The sequence below is a fragment of the Aedes albopictus genome, chromosome 3 (genome assembly GCF_035046485.1).
Source record: "Aedes albopictus strain Foshan chromosome 3, AalbF5, whole genome shotgun sequence".
Classification (NCBI taxonomy): Eukaryota; Metazoa; Arthropoda; class Insecta; order Diptera; family Culicidae; genus Aedes; species Aedes albopictus.
The window spans coordinates 96,666,678-96,686,479 of NC_085138.1; the positions used below are offsets into that span (position 1 = coordinate 96,666,678).

General features: G+C 36.5%; 1 protein-coding gene across 2 annotated transcripts in view; it reads right to left on the reverse strand.

Annotated features, from left to right (window-relative positions):
* The window catches only part of LOC109425564 (putative mediator of RNA polymerase II transcription subunit 26), a 220,572-nt gene extending 204,076 nt beyond the window's left edge, over positions 1 to 16,496 (reverse strand). For both annotated transcript variants that reach the window (XM_062858415.1, XM_062858413.1), the window contains exon 1: positions 16,371 to 16,496. The gene's annotated coding sequence lies outside the window, so the exon portion shown is untranslated. The remainder of the gene's footprint in view (positions 1 to 16,370) is intronic.
* Positions 16,497 to 19,802: the final 3,306 nt, after the last annotated feature.

A 19,802-nucleotide genomic window follows, 5' to 3' on the forward strand; every position in this document is an offset into this window, starting at 1 on the left:
CATATACATACGATTTTGCCGTAGTAAATTATTTCCATGTGGGAGAAAAAATCACTTAAAATTTGCACTGCTTCAGAAAGCCACAATTTGGTTCAAATTTTGATTACCTACCCTACATACAATTCGTTCGAAGGAGTAAGTAACGAAGATAAAGTTCATTATCTCATAACGAAAGTGAAACGAGCAGAAAATCCGTTTTTTTTTCGGCAAATCGAAGTGGCGCTTGTTGGGTGCCAAATGTGGTTTGCACATAGATCGAATGCATCTGTGCGCCACACCGGCTGAGTGCAATCAATCTGGCTGAGATCGAACGGGGCTTCGTTGTGGTGTTTGCGGGTGATCGGTCCGGCAGAAGGAAATGGAGTATGGATGGATACCGTTTTCTTTCGATTTGGCTAATGAGATTGCCTCATAGCATTGCATTTGGGTTCAAGTTCGATGGAGCGATGATTACGTTATGTGATGGAAGGTGTGTGAGATAACGAAAAGTTGAATGTTGTCCAAATTTTAATTGTTAACCAAGAAAACTACAAGGATCAATGTGAGCATAAGAACTGTAAGATCGTGTGTTATTATTCAGTAACTTACAAGGGTCAAATAGGCGTCATTGATGAGTATTTTATTCATTACAGTATACTCTTTTAAACATTTCCAGCTTTATAATTCCCATGATGCTCAATCTTCAGAAGAAACAGCAAAGTTCAAATTTCACAGGCTTTTGCCTGTCATGCCTCGAGCATATGTGCTTGCCAACAATGTCATCATCGCTACACTCGTCTCTGATCTAACTACCAGAGATATAGATTAACAAAGGGTATTATCAGCAGGTTTGTACTCTTCGTCAAGAGGGGTTTTTGTCGGCAAAGTTGCCTGAAACTTAGTCACATAACTCAGCTTGATTGGGAAAGATTTGATTCCAGTTTTGAGTTCAATAGATTCAAAAAAAAACAGATTAATCCACCTAGTGTTGGTGATGCCTTTCTCCTCGTAATTTAATGCTCATGATATATCCGTCTAAGTAAGCCGAATGTTCCTAAACCCTGATCAAGCTTGATTTGGCCATTATCGAATTGGAAAACTTATTGATGGCTCATATTCCGATGTTATGTTCAACATAAGTATAGACAAAGCTGAACAATATCAGTCCTATCAGTTGACTGTTGACCACCTTCACAATGGAAGCCGATTAATATCAAGACGATAATTTCAATTATATATTTTTTCACAAGTGTAAGATCAAACTTTTTCTGTACAGTTTAATATAATTAAATGCACGATTCTTGCTGAATTTGAAATGAGAAAAATACAAAAGTGTGAAATTTCTCATACTATTCCATTCAAATTTTAATCGCAATCGCACCGTCTTGCGCAAATATTTTAGAAGCAAGAAGAGATTGAACAAATTTTGCTCCCAGTTGATGCAATCAAGTTTTCAATTTGTCACTGCATTATTACACTTCAGAAATGTTATATGATGTGATATGACTGGATTACATCAGTTTTATCTAGATTTTGTTTTATTTCATTTAGATAAATTTCAACAATTACCTTACTTACTTCACTTACAGTCTTGTTCAACGCTCTTCAGGTTATCAAAAAAAGCCGTGTTTTGGTGATTGCATAGGTTTAGTTCACTTTTAAATTTGACCACTTGCTACGGTATACTCGGAACTGGTTCCGGAATGGTCTAAGCATATTTTCTTGGCGATCGTCCATCAGGTTATCGAAAATGCCGCAATTTGATTTGTCACATGCATAGGTTTAGCCCAATTTTACGTGTGGTCAATTTCTGCGGAACAACCGCATCTGATTTCGGAACACTGTTTGGGTACTATTCACGCACGTGATCGGAGCCTATTTTCTTGCCATTCATCAGCTAGTTGAAATGTCACGATTTGGTATGTCGCATGACTGGATTTTGTTCACTTTTATTTTCGGCCACTTCCGGCGGGACACACGGAAAAGGTTCCGAAGCACTACCCGTAGTCACGCATATGATCTTAGTCTATTTTCGTGCCATCATCAGATTGATTGATGTGTCGCAGCAATTTGATGTCCCAGTTCCGGGACAGACCTTCCGGCGGGACACTCGGAACCGGTTACACTGCCGGTACTAACCCATGTAAGGGGTATGTGCTTATTTTCTTACTAACCGTTTATCATGTTATAGAAAAAGCTGCAACCTTATGTATTGCATGTATGGGTTTGTTTCAATTTAACTTTAAATTTGAAATTTTACCACGTACGGCTCCGGGACAGTACAGATTGTCTCAAATATAGTCTGAGACTAGTTTCTTCCGAACTGTTTATTATGATTCCTAAAAAAACGCGACTCATTGCAAGCATGGGCTTGGTTCAATTTTACATTTGACCAATTCCGATGGAAAAGCCGGAACCGGTTCTGGTACACCTCCGATAGTAGTATGATCTGAGGCTTTTTTCTTGCAAACCGTTCACAAGGTTAACGAAAATGCCACGATTAGATGTGCCGCATGAATGGGGCTGGTTCACTTTTACATTTGGCCACTTTCGGCGGGTTACCCAAAACCAGTACCGGAAGATTAGATGTGGTCTGAGATTATTTTCATGCTGACCGCTCTTCGGGGTATCGAAAAAAAAAAATGCTGATTGATGTGCCGCATGCATGGGTTTGGTTCCCTTCTACATTTCATCACTTCCGACGGGACACCCGGAGCCGGTTTCGGAACAATACCGGTTCAGATTTTATCTAAAGCTGTTCCGTTAGGTTACCGAAAACGCCATTACTTGATGTGCCGCATGCGTGGGTTTGGTACACTTTTAAATTAGACCGCTTCCGGCGGGACACCCGGAACCGGTTCCGTTACATTACCGGTTCTCCCAAACCTTTATGGATGTCTGAGGCTATTTTTTTTGTTTGCCGTTCATTAGTTTATTAGAAATGCTGCTATTTAATGTATCGCGTGCATGGGTTTAGTTCACTTTTATATTTGTCCAATTTCAGCGAGACACCCGGAGCCGGTTCCAGATCACACCCGCTAGCCCCACAGAAATTTTGCTATACATTTATGAGAGATTCCTTGAATACGTTCTCATGGAAATATATAACACATTTCTTCAGGTTGAAATTCACTGAGTTGCATAACTGTTTTATGGATGTTTCTAAAACTCATTGTAGACAAGTGCTGTCATGCATAGTAAAATCCGAGCTAGTTACCCAAGGTTCCCAAATTCCAGTGCTCATATTAAAAATAGAGCCTACCTGTAGCAGTTGCTTAAAGATTACTGCTGAAATTTCTCCAACAATTTCTCACAAAAACTCTGAAATTATTGCAGAAACATTTTTTTTTTAAATTTCAGTCAGAATTTCTCCAAAGATAACTCCACGAATTCCTTAAGATTTTTTTATTTTTTTTTAATTGTAGAGATTGTAGAGGAGACCCTCTAGCGAATCTTTCAGTAGTTCCATCAAAGATTACTACAGATTTTTTCAGTAATTCCTCAAGAGATGCTTGCAAAAAATTCTCCAGAGGTTCAGAGTATTCATCCCGAAATTTACCCAATCATTCTTTCAGAAATTAAGATTTTTTACAGGAATGATTTCTGAAGTTTTTGTAGGAGCTCCTCAAGAGGTTCCCTCCTGGAATTCCTCCGGAGATTTTCTCAGACATTACCTTCTTTCGAAATTCCTCTATAGAGTTCTCAAATAAAAAAAAAAAAAAAAAAAAAAAAAAAAAAGCATATTTAAGAAGTTTCTCCAGTAAGGGTCTCAGAAGTTCCTCAAATATTCCTCTAGGGATTGCATCTTTCTTCATGGATTCTTTCAGACATTTTCCGGGAAACGTACAAAAATCTCTTCAGATATTCTTTCAGAGTTTTTTTAGAAATAACTTCCGGATTTATTTTTTGGTGTTTCTCCAGGAATATCCGAAGAGCATTTTCCAGAGTTCCAGACATTCCTTTGGAAATTCCTTCAAAAAATCCAATTTCTTTAGAAATATAGTGATTTTAATGATTTCTTCAGGAATTTCAGAATTGTTCAAATTTCTGCTGGGTTTCCTCCAAAAATTCCTCTAGCGATTATTAAAAAAATGGAATTTTTTTTCACTTATAATTTCCAACATTTTGCAAGAACACCTTTTGAGAGCTTCTTCAGAAATATTTCCAGCAGTTCTTCCATGGTTTGCTTCAGAACATCCTCCAAGAATCCCTTTAGCAATTTATTTATGGATCTACTTATGAACTCCTCCAATACTTTTGTCTGCAATTTCTGCTCGGATTCCTGTAGAAATTATATCAAAGATTCCTCCAGAAACTTTTACGAGGTTCACTTTAGAAATTCCTCAACAGTGTCTTCTGATGTTTTATTTTTTTTATCAAAAACTCCTCAAGGATTTCTTTAAATTCTCCAAAACATTTACATAAAAATCTACTAACAATTTCTCCGAAGCTACCTCAAGGCATCTTTAGGCATTCCCCAGGGGATCCTTCAGAATCTCCTCCAAGAATTACTTCCGATTTTTCTCATGAGCTGTTCTAGGAATTCATCCAGAACCATCTCAAGGAGTTCCTCCCAGAGATTCCAGCAAAAACTACTCCAAAGATTAGTTCACAGAATTTTAATCGGAAGTCTCTACAGAAAATTTTTCAAAAAAAAAATTGGAGTCTCCTGAAGAATCCCCAGGAATTCCTTTAGAAATTCCTTTAAGAAATCATTGGAAAAATTCTCCAGAATTTTTTGTGTTATTTTATGAAATGCTAATCCGGAAATCTGGAATAATTCCTGGAGGAGTCTCTGAATCAATCTCAGGAGATGTTTCTGAAGGAACCACAAGAACAGTACGAAACATCCAGAAATTTTCTGAGTAACTCCTGACAAATTTTATAATCCCTCATAAAATCCGTTCATGGGAATATCCTTGAGCTACTGAAGGGATCTCTGGAAATATGTCTATAGGGGAATACTTGAAGAAGTTTCGGAAACAATTGGTGGGGGAACTTATGAAAGAATCCAGGAAAGAATTTTCGAATAATCCTGTCTCATTTCTCTAGAAATCTCAGTAGATATTCTACAGAAAAATCCCTGGAGAAATATCTCTAGATAATTCCCGAAGATATCCTAGAAAGTGTGGTTGAAAACATCCTTGAGCAATACCTGGAAAAACTACTTGAAAAACCCTTGTGTAATTGTTTTGCGAGTTTATAAAGAAACATTTTGAGCAATTCCTGGAGAAGTCCTTTATGGATTTTCTAAAAAAAATACCCGAAGGAAAACGTGAAAGTTTTTTTTACAGAAAGAGTGTCAATAGAAAAACCTAAACTTCTGTAAATATTAATGGAAAAATTTCATGAGAAATGTCCTTAGGAATGTCTGTAGTATTTTCCAGGAAAGATTTCTTGAGAAATTCCTGAAGGCATCTGTGGAAGAAGTCCTGGAAGAATTTTCGAGAAAATACCCGGAGGAACTCCTGAAAGAACCGCTGTAAGATCTGCAGAAATCTCTGGTGGTCTGACTGCTTGGATCCGTGGTGAAACTGATTGTGGGATTCCTGAATGATTTTTTGAAGAAACCTATGGATGAATTCCAGGAAAAATCTTTGAATTACTGCATGAAGGAATTTGTTGAAATATTTCTGTAGGGTAAACATCAGCCTAGAGGGAGGGAAGATCAGAAAAGTGAGAGAACTCATACACAAACTTCAAAGGTGAGGTTCAATCGATAAAGTTTGCCATAGTCCTGGGAAAATTTTTGCATGCGCATGCTAAAGATTTTCTTACCAATGGAGCAATTTTAGAAGGAATCTATAGAAGGTTCCGTATAGTAATTCTTTGCAAAATTTATGGAGGAATCTTTGCAGAAATTTTTGGAAAAACCTCTAGATGATTAAAAGGAACTTAAGAGATAATTTTAAACGAATCGCTGTTGAATTATCTTAAAGCATCTCTGAAAAATATTTCTGTAGGATTATTTGGATGATATTTTAAAGAAATCCTCAAAGAAATATATGCAAGAATTCTGAAATCATGACTTTCTAAAAAAAATACTAGAACGTGGATGGTTTTTCGAAGGTATCCCAGGAAAAAAAATTTCGAACAATCCATGGTGGAATTTCTTAAGCATAAAGCATGAATTCTTGGTGAAATTCCTGGAGATCAAGGGGGTATAATCTCTAAAGAAATTCATGGGAATGTTTCTGAAGGAACCCATGGAAAGTTACCTAAAACGAATTCCTAAAAACAGTATTATATTGAATATTTAGTAGGAACAGGAACCCAGTTACCCGTCGGCGGATAGGCGGTTCCAAGCCTCAACCATTAGGTTAAGAGGAGTTTAAACGGAAATCTGCCGAGGGAATTGTGAAGAAGTTACGCCCGTGCGCGTGGAAAAGTTTGAAAATTCTACGACTTTGACTTCCAAGCCACCGGAACTCTTGGGGGATTCCTATAAAATTTGAGGTCGTTCGGAGGGAGGGGAATGCTGCTGATTTTAGAAATGAATAGTTCAAGTTTCCGGTTAAGTTGTGACGGAAAATCTATATCGATTCTAGTAGATTTTCATAAGAGATGGAAAGAATGAACTTGGATAAGACTCTGATTAATTTTGAGAAATTCCAATGGTGGCTCCGGGGAGGATTATAGCATCGTTTACAAGAGCATTCAAATGGGCACAAAACGAGATGAACATTCAATGAGAAATCATTTTGGGAGTCCGGCGGTGAGGTTTGATTAGAATCAAATGAAACACTAGACAAATGAAGAAAATTATCTGATAGCTAGAATATATGAAAAAAAAAATCAAACAAATATCTGGCGAACGGAATGCTATATAAAGCTGCAATTTATACATTTTATCAAACCAACTTTTGGTAGTAACCATTCGAAACTCCAGCATTTCGTTCGCTAGATATTTGTTTGAGAAGCTTCAAAACACAACTACAGATAACCGAGTCCGAAATCTTGTCTGAAACATGGAAGATATTTTTCAGGGCTTTGCTGAATGACCATCTTTTTATGTTCTTCTCTTATCATGGAGAAGCGACTACTTACTGTGAAAATTTTTGCTGTTTTAAAGAATCATTTCAGAACTTCTTCAAGAAAAGCTGTACTTATATGAATCTAGCTTTGCTTTGCCTACTATGCTTTTTGAAGTTAAATTTTTTCGTTGATTTTTTTTTTAATTTCAATTTCCTAATGATTTTTCTCTTTTAAATCTACCTTGACAACATACCAAACAAATGAAACCGAAATCGGACATTCTATTTGCGAGTTATTTGCAATCCCACGATATATCGTGTGTCATGCCTCGAGCATGTATGCTTGCCAAAAACGCAATCGTAACTATACTCGTTACTAAACTATTTAACTATGTACCAAGGATGAAATGTTACCATGTGCTACCACAATTGACGAATCTTCTGGTATTGAGGTTTAAGGCGAAACAGGATGTCTTTTCTCATATTTTGTTGTTTTAAGTTTTAATAAATCACGGAGCAATATTTCCAAAATCGGTATGTCTGAAGCAGACTAAAAATCTCCTAATTCAAAAACACAGTTTGCGGTAAATTGACAAATTGAGAAATCAATTTATGAAAAAAAATCCTGGTTGTGATGGGGTTCGAACCGACTGCTCCATATCGTTAGTCCATCGCTTTAACCAACCAAGCCACAATAGAATAACAGCCGAAAAAAGGTTGAAGTTAGTAGAACTGATCCGGATAGGGCGTATCATTGAGTCCAGTATGATTTTTGATTTTTCTATTCCACATAACCGTAACAAGGCCTTCGATATTTAAGATTTCTCGTCTATTCCTGTCTATTGTCATTTTTTAGATTTTATAAATTTTAAATTAGCTAAGAAGTCACACAGAAAAAAGTCGAATAGAATGGAACTTTGCAAAAAAAATAAAAAAGAAATAGGCTAAAACTTGACTACGTCTTATGTGCTGATTCTCGTCATATCAGACAAAAAATAACAAATAATCACGAATATTTAACCTTCGCCAATGACACAACAGATAGAAGCATGAATATGTAGACTATTAAAAACCAACTTGTATAGCATTGCAAGTCGAATAAGTCTCCAAAATTTCACATTTAAATTTTACTCCACTTACGAGTTGACGGTTTCGTCCCGATTTACATATGCCAAAGAAAACCGCACCAAAAATGCACCTAGCGAAATGCTAAGGGTCTCAGAAGTTCCTCAAATATTCCTCTAGGGATTGCATCTTTCTTCATGGATTCTTTCAGACATTTTCCGGGAAACGTACAAAAATCTCTTCAGATATTCTTTCAGAGTTTTTTTTAGAAATAACTTCCGGATTTATTTTTTGGTGTTTCTCCAGGAATATCCGAAGAGCATTTTCCAGAGTTCCAGACATTCCTTTGGAAATTCCTTCAAAAAATCCAATTTCTTTAGAAATATAGTGATTTTAATGATTTCTTCAGGAATTTCAGAATTGTTCAAATTTCTGCTGGGTTTCCTCCAAAAATTCCTCTAGCGATTATTAAAAAAATGGAATTTTTTTTCACTTATAATTTCCAACATTTTGCAAGAACACCTTTTGAGAGCTTCTTCAGAAATATTTCCAGCAGTTCTTCCATGGTTTGCTTCAGAACATCCTCCAAGAATCCCTTTAGCAATTTATTTATGGATCTACTTATGAACTCCTCCAATACTTTTGTCTGCAATTTCTGCTCGGATTCCTGTAGAAATTATATCAAAGATTCCTCCAGAAACTTTTACGAGGTTCACTTTAGAAATTCCTCAACAGTGTCTTCTGATGTTTTATTTTTTTTATCAAAAACTCCTCAAGGATTTCTTTAAATTCTCCAAAACATTTACATAAAAATCTACTAACAATTTCTCCGAAGCTACCTCAAGGCATCTTTAGGCATTCCCCAGGGGATCCTTCAGAATCTCCTCCAAGAATTACTTCCGATTTTTCTCATGAGCTGTTCTAGGAATTCATCCAGAACCATCTCAATGAGTTCCTCCCTGAGATTCCAGCAAAAACTACTCCAAAGATTAGTTCACAGAATTTTAATCGGAAGTCTCTACAGAAAATTTTTCAAAAAAAAAATTGGAGTCTCCTGAAGAATCCCCAGGAATTCCTTTAGAAATTCCTTTAAGAAATCATTGGAAAAATTCTCCAGAATTTTTTGTGTTATTTTATGAAATGCTAATCCGGAAATCTGGAATAATTCCTGGAGGAGTCTCTGAATCAATCTCAGGAGATGTTTCTGAAGGAACCACAAGAACAGTACGAAACATCCAGAAATTTTCTGAGTAACTCCTGACAAATTTTATAATCCCTCATAAAATCCGTTCATGGGAATATCCTTGAGCTACTGAAGGGATCTCTGGAAATATGTCTATAGGGGAATACTTGAAGAAGTTTCGGAAACAATTGGTGGGGGAACTTATGAAAGAATCCAGGAAAGAATTTTCGAATAATCCTGTCTCATTTCTCTAGAAATCTCAGTAGATATTCTACAGAAAAATCCCTGGAGAAATATCTCTAGATAATTCCCGAAGATATCCTAGAAAGTGTGGTTGAAAACATCCTTGAGCAATACCTGGAAAAACTACTTGAAAAACCCTTGTGTAATTGTTTTGCGAGTTTATAAAGAAACATTTTGAGCAATTCCTGGAGAAGTCCTTTATGGATTTTCTAAAAAAAATACCCGAAGGAAAACGTGAAAGTTTTTTTTTTACAGAAAGAGTGTCTATAGAAAAACCTAAACTTCTGTAAATATAAATGGAAAAATTTCATGAGAAATGTCCTTAGGAATGTCTGTAGTATTTTCCAGGAAAGATTTCCTGAGAAATTCCTGAAGGCATCTGTGGAAGAAATCCTGGAAGAATTTCCGAGAAAATACCCGGAGGAACTCCTGAAAGAATCGCTGTAAGTTCTGCAGAAATCTCTGGAGGTCTGACTGCTTGGATCCGTGGTGAAACTGATTGTGGGATTCCTGAATGATTTTTTGAAGAAACCTATGGATGAATTCCAGGAAAAATCTTTGAATTACTGCATGAAAGAATTTTTGTTGAAATATTTCTGTAGGGTAAACGTCACGCCTAGAGGGAGGAATGATCAGCAAAGTGTGGCAACTTCTTCACAAACTTCAGAGGTGAAGTTCAATCTATAAAGTTTGTCATAGTCATGGGAAAATTTTTGTATGCGCATGCTAAAAATTTTCTTACCAATGGAGCAATTTTAGAAGGAATCTATAGAAGGTTCCGTATAGTAATTCTTTGCAAAATTTAGGGAGAAATCTTTGCAGAAATTTTTGAAAAAAAAATCTCTATATGTTTAAAAGGAACTTAAGAGATAATTCTAAACGAATCGCTGTTGAATTATCTTAAAGCATCTCTGAAAAATATTATTGTAGGATTATTTGGAAGATATTTTGAAGAAATCCTCAAAGAAATATATGCAAGAATTCAGAAATCTTGATTTTCTAAATAAAAATACTAGAACCCGTGGATGGTTTTCCGAAGGTATCCCAGGAAAAAAAAATTCGAATAATTCCTGGTTGAATTTCTTAAGCATGAAGATAATTGTAGGTGAAATTCCTGGAGATCAAGGGGGGTATAATCTTTAAAGAAATTCATGGGAATGTTTCTGGAGGGACCCGTGGAAAGTTATCTAAAACGAATTCATAAAAACAGTATTATATTGGATATTTAGTAGAAAAGGGAACCCAGTTACCCGTCGGCGGAAAGGCGATTCTACGACTGTGACTTCCAAGCCACCGGAACTCTTGGGGGATTCCTATAAAAATTGAGGTCGTTCGGAGGGAGGGGAATGCTGCTGATTATAGAAATGAATAGTTCAAGTTTCCGGTTAAGTTGTGATGGAAAATCTATATCGATTCTAGTAGATTTTCATAAGAGATGGAAAGAATGAACTTGGATAAGACTCTGATTAATTTTGAGAAATTCCAATGGTGGCTCCGGGGAGGATTATAGCATCGTTTACAAGAGCATTCAAATGAGCACAAAATGAGATGAACATTCGATGAGAAATTAGTTTGGGTGTCTGGCGATGAGGTTCGATTAGAAACAACTGAAAAACTAGAAGAATGAAGAAAATTATCTGATAGCTAGAATATATAAAAAAAATCAAATAAATATCTGGCGAACGTAATGCTGTATAAAGCTGAAATTTAAACATTTTATCAAACCAACTTTTGGTAGTAATCATTCGAAAGTCCAGCATTTCGTTCGCTAGATATTTGTTTGAGAAGCTTCAAAACACAACTACAGATAACCGAGTCCGAAATCTTGTCTGAAACATAGAAGATATTTTTCAGGGCTTTGCTGAATAACCATCATTTTATGTTTTTCTCTTATCATGGAAAAGCGACTACTTACTGTGAAAATTTTTGCTGTTTCAAAGAATCATTTCAGGTATCAGGTATCAGAAGGCCGGCTCCAGAGGCACGTTATCCTCCATTTGGGACATTTGTGCCATCGCCATACATATGAGCCTATTTCATCATTTACCTGAGGGAGAATGGGACAAGGGATGGGAATTGGGAAAGGGAAAGGTGATGAAATAGGAAGGGGTGCCCTAGAAGAGGGAATGAGCGCATAAGCGCAACGAGAGCTCATAGCTCATACCACAACGGGGTTAATCAGTGCCCTGAAAAGGACACTGTAAAACGCGTAAGCGTAAAAAGAGCCTATAGCTCATTGGAGGTAGCTTGCGACGTCATGCGACTTTCAATATGACATAGAAAGGCACGTCATCAAAAGCATCCTCAATATTCAAGAAATCACCCAAGCAAAAACTACGTTTGAGCGAGTGCTTTCTTGAAAACGTATACAACTTTATGTAAAAGACTGTGGACATCCCAAATTGGGAGACATGTGAGTTCACATGAACAGGCATGTTAGCCAGACGAACATCACAGATGTGATAATCGACAATGCGTTTCGAGCATTTCAGAAAGAACGACGTAACCAGATAAATCTGGAACTTATTCCTTCTTTTTACAACACACGCACCCTTTCGGGATAAAACTACAGAGTAATTTCATGCCATGAAAATACCCAATAGAAAACTACAAGAGTTCAAAACATGTTTGAAAAACTCAAATCCCTCTGGAGAAAAATAGGATAAAGCCCCATTTGCTCCAGGAGATTTGAAGTAAGCAGAGCTTTTTAGTGCTCACTAAATCGATTCTATAGCTACAATCCTCGGGGTAGAAGCTAAAGATGCGTAGCTATACAAAAGACTGGTTTATCCGAAGATATTTAGAACTTGAACAGGTCCGAATTCCATTCAGGAATACCTCTTGAGGTCCGCACAGACCGCAGAGGACAAGCTTCTTTCAAAGCAGTAGCTATGGTATACCACAATGAAGGGCGTTGTAATAACAAAACCATAATGAAACTCTCTTGGAGTAGCAATGGAAGCGAGTTATCCATAAAATGTGATCGCAACCAGTTATTACAGGTTCCCTAGCTTGTTGAGCAGAGACGCCTGAATACGCAAAGTTTGCGAAGGAACACTCCAAAGTGCAAAAAGGTCAAATGGAGAGACCTTATCTGACACATGCCAATCAGTCAACTCATGACAAATTCTGCTCATGCAGAGTTGGGTTAGGTGCAATTCTATGTTAAGCTAGCCATGAACTGTACTACCTAAGTATTCCATCAAACTGAAGCATCTCAAATCAATGTTTGAGCTACTTCAGATGCCAAATATCAGCGAAAAGATGCTGAAAACAAGAGCTTGCTCGAAGGCATCCATAAGGAAAGGTTGAAACATACTGTTAACGTTATTCTAAAATAGAGCATGCTCGAGGCACGACAGTTCATCTATAATGAAAAAGCAAAGCTGGGTTCACAAGGTAACCTAAACAGAAGCTACCCTACGAAAATGAACACTTGGGCTACATACGCTTTTTACGCTGAAAATTGATCTGAGGTTTCCTTGCCGTAGCCACTACCCAAACTAGACAGGATTACACTCTTCACAATCACAGCACAAAAAGGAAACATCAACGACGAACCAAATCGTGGTCAATTGAAAAACGCCAATGGCGAAAACGCATTAAGCGAACCCATATAGGCAGTAATGTAAGCTAATTAACAACATTTGAATAACCCCACCCTTATTTAGCCTCAAATTTGAGACTTAAGAAGGGCAACTGATTATCTCGGAGAAACGCAAGGTCCACTGCACCATTGCTCCGGTTAGCGCAGTAAGGGCGTACTACTGTGGGGGACGCCCTAATTCTCCACAGGCTCTGTTTGTGGTTAGGTTTTTATTAGACCCCCCTAACCATTCATTCTTTGGCACGGTAAGCATAAAGCCGCATAACACCATGAATTAGAGGCCACCTGTTTAGTGGATTCTTACCACTGGATCAGGCGGTCCGTAGTGTTATTCTTAGCTAATTGAGACAACCGCTACCGACACTACACAGCTATCTAGGCTGATCGGGAAAAGAAGTTAACATTGATGGTCAACTTCCAAACGAACCCGAAGAGCCGATGGAAGAGATGGAAAGAATGAACTTGGATAATACTCTGATTAATTTTGAGAAATTCCAATGGTGGCTCCGGGGAGGATTATAGCATCGTTTACAAGAGCATCCAAATGAGCACAAAATGAGATGAACATTCGATGAGAAATTAGTTTGGGTGTCTGGCGATGAGGTTCGATTAGAAACAACTAAAAAACTAGAAGAATGAAGAAAATTATCTGATAGCTAGAATATATAAAAAATCAAATAAATATCTGGCGAACGTAATGCTGTATAAAGCAGAAATTTAAACATTTTATCAAACCAACTTTTGGTAGTAATCATTCGAAAGTCCAGCATTTCGTTCGCTAGATATTTGTTTGAGAAGCTTCAAAACACAACTACAGATAACCGAGTCCGAAATCTTGTCTGAAACATAGAAGATATTTTTCAGGGCTTTGCTGAATAACCATCATTTTATGTTTTTCTCTTATCATGGAAAAGCGACTACTTACTGTGAAAATTTTTGCTGTTTCAAAGAATCATTTCAGAACTTCTTCAAGAAAAGCTGTACTTATATGAATCTAGCTTTGCTTTGCCTACTATGCTTTTTGAAGTTAAATTTTTTCGTTGAAATTTTTTTTTAAATTTCAATTTCCTAATGATTTTGAAACCGAAATCGGACATTCCATTTGCGAGTTATTTGCAATCCCACGATATATCGTGTGTCATGCCTCGAGCATGTATGCTTGCCAAAATCGCAATCGTAACTATACTCGTTACTAAACTATTTAACTATGTACCAAGGATGAAATGTTACCATGTGCTATCACAATTGACGAGTCTTCTGGCATTCAGATTTAAGGCGAAACTGGATGCATTTCCTCATATTTTGCTGTTTTAAATTTTTAATAAATCATGGAGTAATATTTCCAAAATCGGTTTGCCTGAAGCAGAATAAAAATCTTCTAATTCAAAAACACATTTTGCGTTTAATTGACAATTTGAGAGATCAATTTATAAAAAAAAATCCTGGTTGTGATGGGGTTCGAACCGACTACTCCATATCGTTGGTCCATCGTTTTAACCAACTAAGCCACAACAAAATAACAGCCGAAAAAGGGTTGAAATTGAGTAGAACAGACCCGGCTAGGGCGTATCATTAAATTCAGCTTGACTTTCTTTTCTGCAGAATCGTTAATGTTAGAACTTTAAGATATCTCGTCTATTCTTCACATTGCCTTGCCTCTTTTAGATTTTGGCAAGTCACACAGAAAAAAAATGAAAATAAATGAAGCTTCATAAAAAATGTAATTAGTGGAAATCTATAAATCAAATAGGAAAAAGTCCGAAAGACAAATTGTAATGCTGTTACTGCGTGAGCCTTAGATTTTTCGAGCATAGTCTGTTTTAAAAGTAAGAAAACAGCCTTGATACTGGCAAATATCGCCGTTCAATATCTCCACGTGTCGCAAAAACCAATATTAACAAAATTCCACAAGCCAACCGCCATTGAACCCGCACTTTATCGCTGTTTAATCAGAGTGAAAATATAAATACTCATAGAGGAGCGATGCCGAGCCAACACCAAGATACTTCAACTAATTCCACACTCGAGCAACGATTGCAAATATTTCCCCGCAGCCGCAGAGGTTTATTTTTTATCGACGAAGAAGAAAAATATGCCACCGAGGCAGGAAATAGCAGCAAAATATGCACCATTGTTTCATAATCACTTTTATTAATAACCTCCCGCCCGCAAGGGAACTCTCGCTCATTGGACCCGTTGCTCTAACAAAACCTATGGACACAACGGGAATGTTGGAACGCTGGAAACCCAAACAGAAAAAGATCGGTGCTGCTGCTGCTAGCGGCTGCTCAATATCTAATGAACTATTATCGCGTGAATGCACACGTCGGATTCGATTTGAAACGATAGGAATAGTAACAATAAAAACAACAGCAGTGTATGATTGGAGGAATATGATCGGCGCGGAGGTGGGATGACGAAACAATTATGTCGCGTCCAATGTTTGGATTGTCATGAATTAAAACGAGAAGTTAGTCAGAAGGCGGCTTAACCGCAACTTGAATCGTCAGCTGTGCAAACGTGGTGCACAGTGGTTCGATTGTGTGTTTGTTTCGATTGACGAATCAGAATATCTGATATTTTTTATTCTTTTCGATCTGAGAAATATTCTGAAGATTAAACAGTCACTACTTATTTGAACCTTAATATATTGACACATTGTGAGATTTGTTCTCTCAATCCAGAAATAGAGACAAAAACAGTTCAAGATACTTCAAATTCATTGTAAAATCAGGATTATTTTAGTCAAATTAGTATTAATCCTTAAGAAGTTTTGCTAATGTCGCTGAAGAATGATGCCAGTGGACCGAAACGTCAATTGAACAAAATCGTCCAAATAAAAGTTATTTAGCTTTTCCACCATACATTCGAACCACTTTGCACACCGATAGATATGATTTAACAACAACCGTAGAAGAACGAACGGACGAACGACCGCACACTCTAATCGGTGATGTGTGACCAAAATGAAATTATAGGAAACAAAGCTATCTGATCCCGGTTCGACGCATGGTCGATGAAGGTATAGCCTACCTACCCAATAACGTTTGCACAAAATTGGAATCCCCCTTCGGGCTACGGATAGGACAGGAGCCGTGTGCCGCAGGCGAATCCAATTCAATGGCAGGAAGTGATGTTCATATTTAGAACTTCGTTTGGACTAACCCAATAGTGAGCGGATGATTACGTCAGGCGGTCGATTGGGTGTCGGGATTTTCGAAACTCATCATCGCGTTCAAACTGTTTTGACGGTACAATGGATTATCATATTCATGCGCCAAGAACGCAGAAAAAGCAAAACAAACAACCGGCTACTAACCTTTCACGCCTCCTTGGAATGGTTGATTACGACGATGATGATGATTACGGTGGTGGTGATGATTGCAGCGCTTAGCTGATAACGGCGTTAATCCATTTGGGGACCCCCGTAACGATCTGCAATAAAACAAACACGAAGGAGAAGTCGTTAAAGAATGAGTAACTCGCTAGGGAAGGTTAAAAGTGGTACAAGTTATTGTTTATGGAAATTGGTAATCATAGCAGTTTCAATACATTCATGTACATATATTTTTGATGCAATATAAAAATTCAGTTTAATTCAGTTATATAATACAAATTCAAATACATTAAACAGCTTAATTCAGTTGTACTATAGAGTGATACAAAAAGCACGAATGTCGATATTCCCGGACACAACTGATTTCACTGCTGTTACTTGGGAAAAGAGATAAAATGTTGATAAGAAATTCAAAAGAATCATCCGAATAATTCTGCAGAACTTCTTGAAATTCCCTAGAGAAAATAAATGTCAGATATTATAAGATCAGTCCAGTCCCATATAGAGCATTTCCAGCCTAAAACACGAAACAAATTTGATATTTAGGAAGTCTGGAAAATTTCTTAGCGAAATGTTTTTAGAAGCTATATTCTGTGAAATTTTCAAGACGTGGTTTTTTCGTTCCTGAGCTATGACCAATTTGTGGAAATTGCCCAGATGTTGATTTTCGACCGTCTTTATTATTAATTTGCAGAAAATTGGTCATAACTCAGGAACGAAAAAAAAAACACATTTTGTAAATTTCACAGAATATAGTTTATGTAATTCCTTTACAAAAATATTTTTATAACAATTTTTCCGGACTTCCTAAATAGTTTTCCGATTTTTCCAACTGATTTTCCTCAACGGTGGAAAAATTTGTGGAAAACAATTTTTGATTTTGTATTTTTTTTATTGCTGAGAAAATTCTCTTTCGATTTTACAAAAAAATATTGTGTTTACGATGCTTCGTTAAGTTATAATTTTTCATAGAAACGGCTCATATAGCACATCTGGACAATTTCCACAAAACTGGTCATAACTCAGGAATGGAGAAAAACCACATCTTGAAAATTTTACAGAATATAGCTTATAAAATTTTCTTTTCAAAATTAGTTTTTCCGACTTTTCCAACCGATTTTCCTCTCAACAGTGGAAAATTTTATGGAAAACAATTTTATTTTGTATTTTTTTGAATTCCTGAGAAAATTTGCTAATTATTTCACAAAAAAATGTGTCTGCCATGCTTCGTTTTTGAGTTATGATTTTTCAAAGTAGATGGTGTATGTGGAAAATGTTTGTTTCCTACTGGAGTTTTCCGGAAAATTAGGCAACCCTGATTTTTTTTTTCATTATCTTTCTATTGCAAGCTTACTTCTAGCACTAAAATTTGCCAGTACCGTCGCACAGAGGTCCAATTTTGAGAAAAGCTGGCAGAAACTCAATTTTTGAACATGTCTTATATGGGATACCGTATATTGAGCATTCATCCATAATACCAGGAGCACTAACTGGCATTTAAAAAAATTGAAAATATCGATTTTGTATCTTGTTTACAGCACTGAATAGCTGCTGATGGAAAAATTGCTGAATTTTTGATAAAGAACACAAACAAGTTCATGCACTACAAAAGTCTATTGATATAAGTAATACAATTGCTTTCAAAAGTTTATTTGTAAGCTCTTGTGCATATCAGACATCTGCAATGGAGCAGGAGATCAAAATAACACTTTTGGCTTCAAAATTGACATTACATATCATTGATATGAGAAATTCTTACAGTTCGACTTCAAAGTGTCTTACGCTGCTCCCCGCGGGGAGATTCCGTTCAAATGCTCGTTTATGTATGCAGAATCGGTTAAAGAAAAATGCAACTGCCAAGAACTGCCAAAACAATACCGCCATGATGATATGTGTATAGTAAAATTATATGAAAAACATCAATTTTGTTCAGATTATGCTCGAAGAAACCGACAAAAAATGAATAATGCCTTTAAAATGAAATTGAGCGCTAAACCCGGGTAGAGGTGAAATACTGACGATCAAAACGTGATGTTGGTTTGATTGATATAAGAGATAAAAGATCTGAAAATAATATCTGAAAAATGTTCCTGGAACAGCTGAACAATATCAAAATTTGATATTTCAAGATCAAATGAATGGCTCGCTGCTATTGGTTAGATCTTACAAAATCTAAATACGATATTATGATGATGTTCCAGGAGTAAATTTTTGATTTTATTTTTAGATCTTTTATCTCTTGTGTCAATCAAACCCATATCACTTTTTGATCTCCATATCAAAATATGCTATTATTGAGCTCTTTTCCTCTACTCGGGAATCATATTCCAATACATTCATATAGGCTAAAACTAGCAGACTACTATGATTTGGAAATTTTTGCCAGGTATTTTCAAATCTGGACCACTGTGCGTCGTTGGGGGTGAGAATGGGTCAAAAAAGGATACTCAAAGATTGTTTGTTGAATAACAAATGCAATTGAAGTCGGAATAACTTTTTATTTGGTATGAGCCTCTGCACGAATCTGGTGTACTGCTCACTCCCACAGAAAATTTGAAAACAGCGCGCACAGTAAAAGTCAAATGTGACTTTTACTGTGCGCGCTGTTTTCAAATTTTCTGTGGGAGTGAGCAGGACAGGGCAAATTCGTACAGAGGCTCATGCATACTCTCCTATGTGGTAATGATAGTTTAGCAAGAAAGTATCACGTTATATGAATTGCCTACTGAACTACAAATGATTGAAAATTGACCCAATCTCACCCCTTGGAGGGGGTGAGAATGGGTCAAAGTATTCGAAATCACCTATCTAAGAATATAAGTTAATTTTATTAATCATATCTAGTAAACCTACTTAAAACATAATGTAATCATGACGAATAAAAACTTAGGTAATTTTAAAAGATGATTAATCCACCTAAAAGGGCGAATACAACCGAAAAATGGTTGAAATTTGACAAAATAACGTTTGCATACTGTATCACTATTTTTTGCCATCATCATCCTCATTAAGAGTTTCAACCTCCATAAGAGGAGGCGAGATTACAATGAGGGAGACGCGCATTGAAAGATTGATTGTAAAAAAAAAACATGATAGTTTTAGTATACTGCATAAGAAATGTTTAACCAAACCCTCCGTTATAAACTCTTATGTACATGATTATTGGCCTCTATATTGCTAAAACAAATCACACCATCTCAAGATAGAGGGTCGTTCAAATATTATGTTAAGTATATTTTGTGAGCTTACGATATTGCAGTACACTAAAGATTAGTTGGTGATTAGAGGAGATGTCCAAACGCATGGGTGTATTGTTATAAATGATTTTCGGCACTAAACGTATTAACACACTCGTTTGACACTCCTCGACATATTTTTGAAAGAAAGCGTGCTTTTATGAAGATACGGTGAACA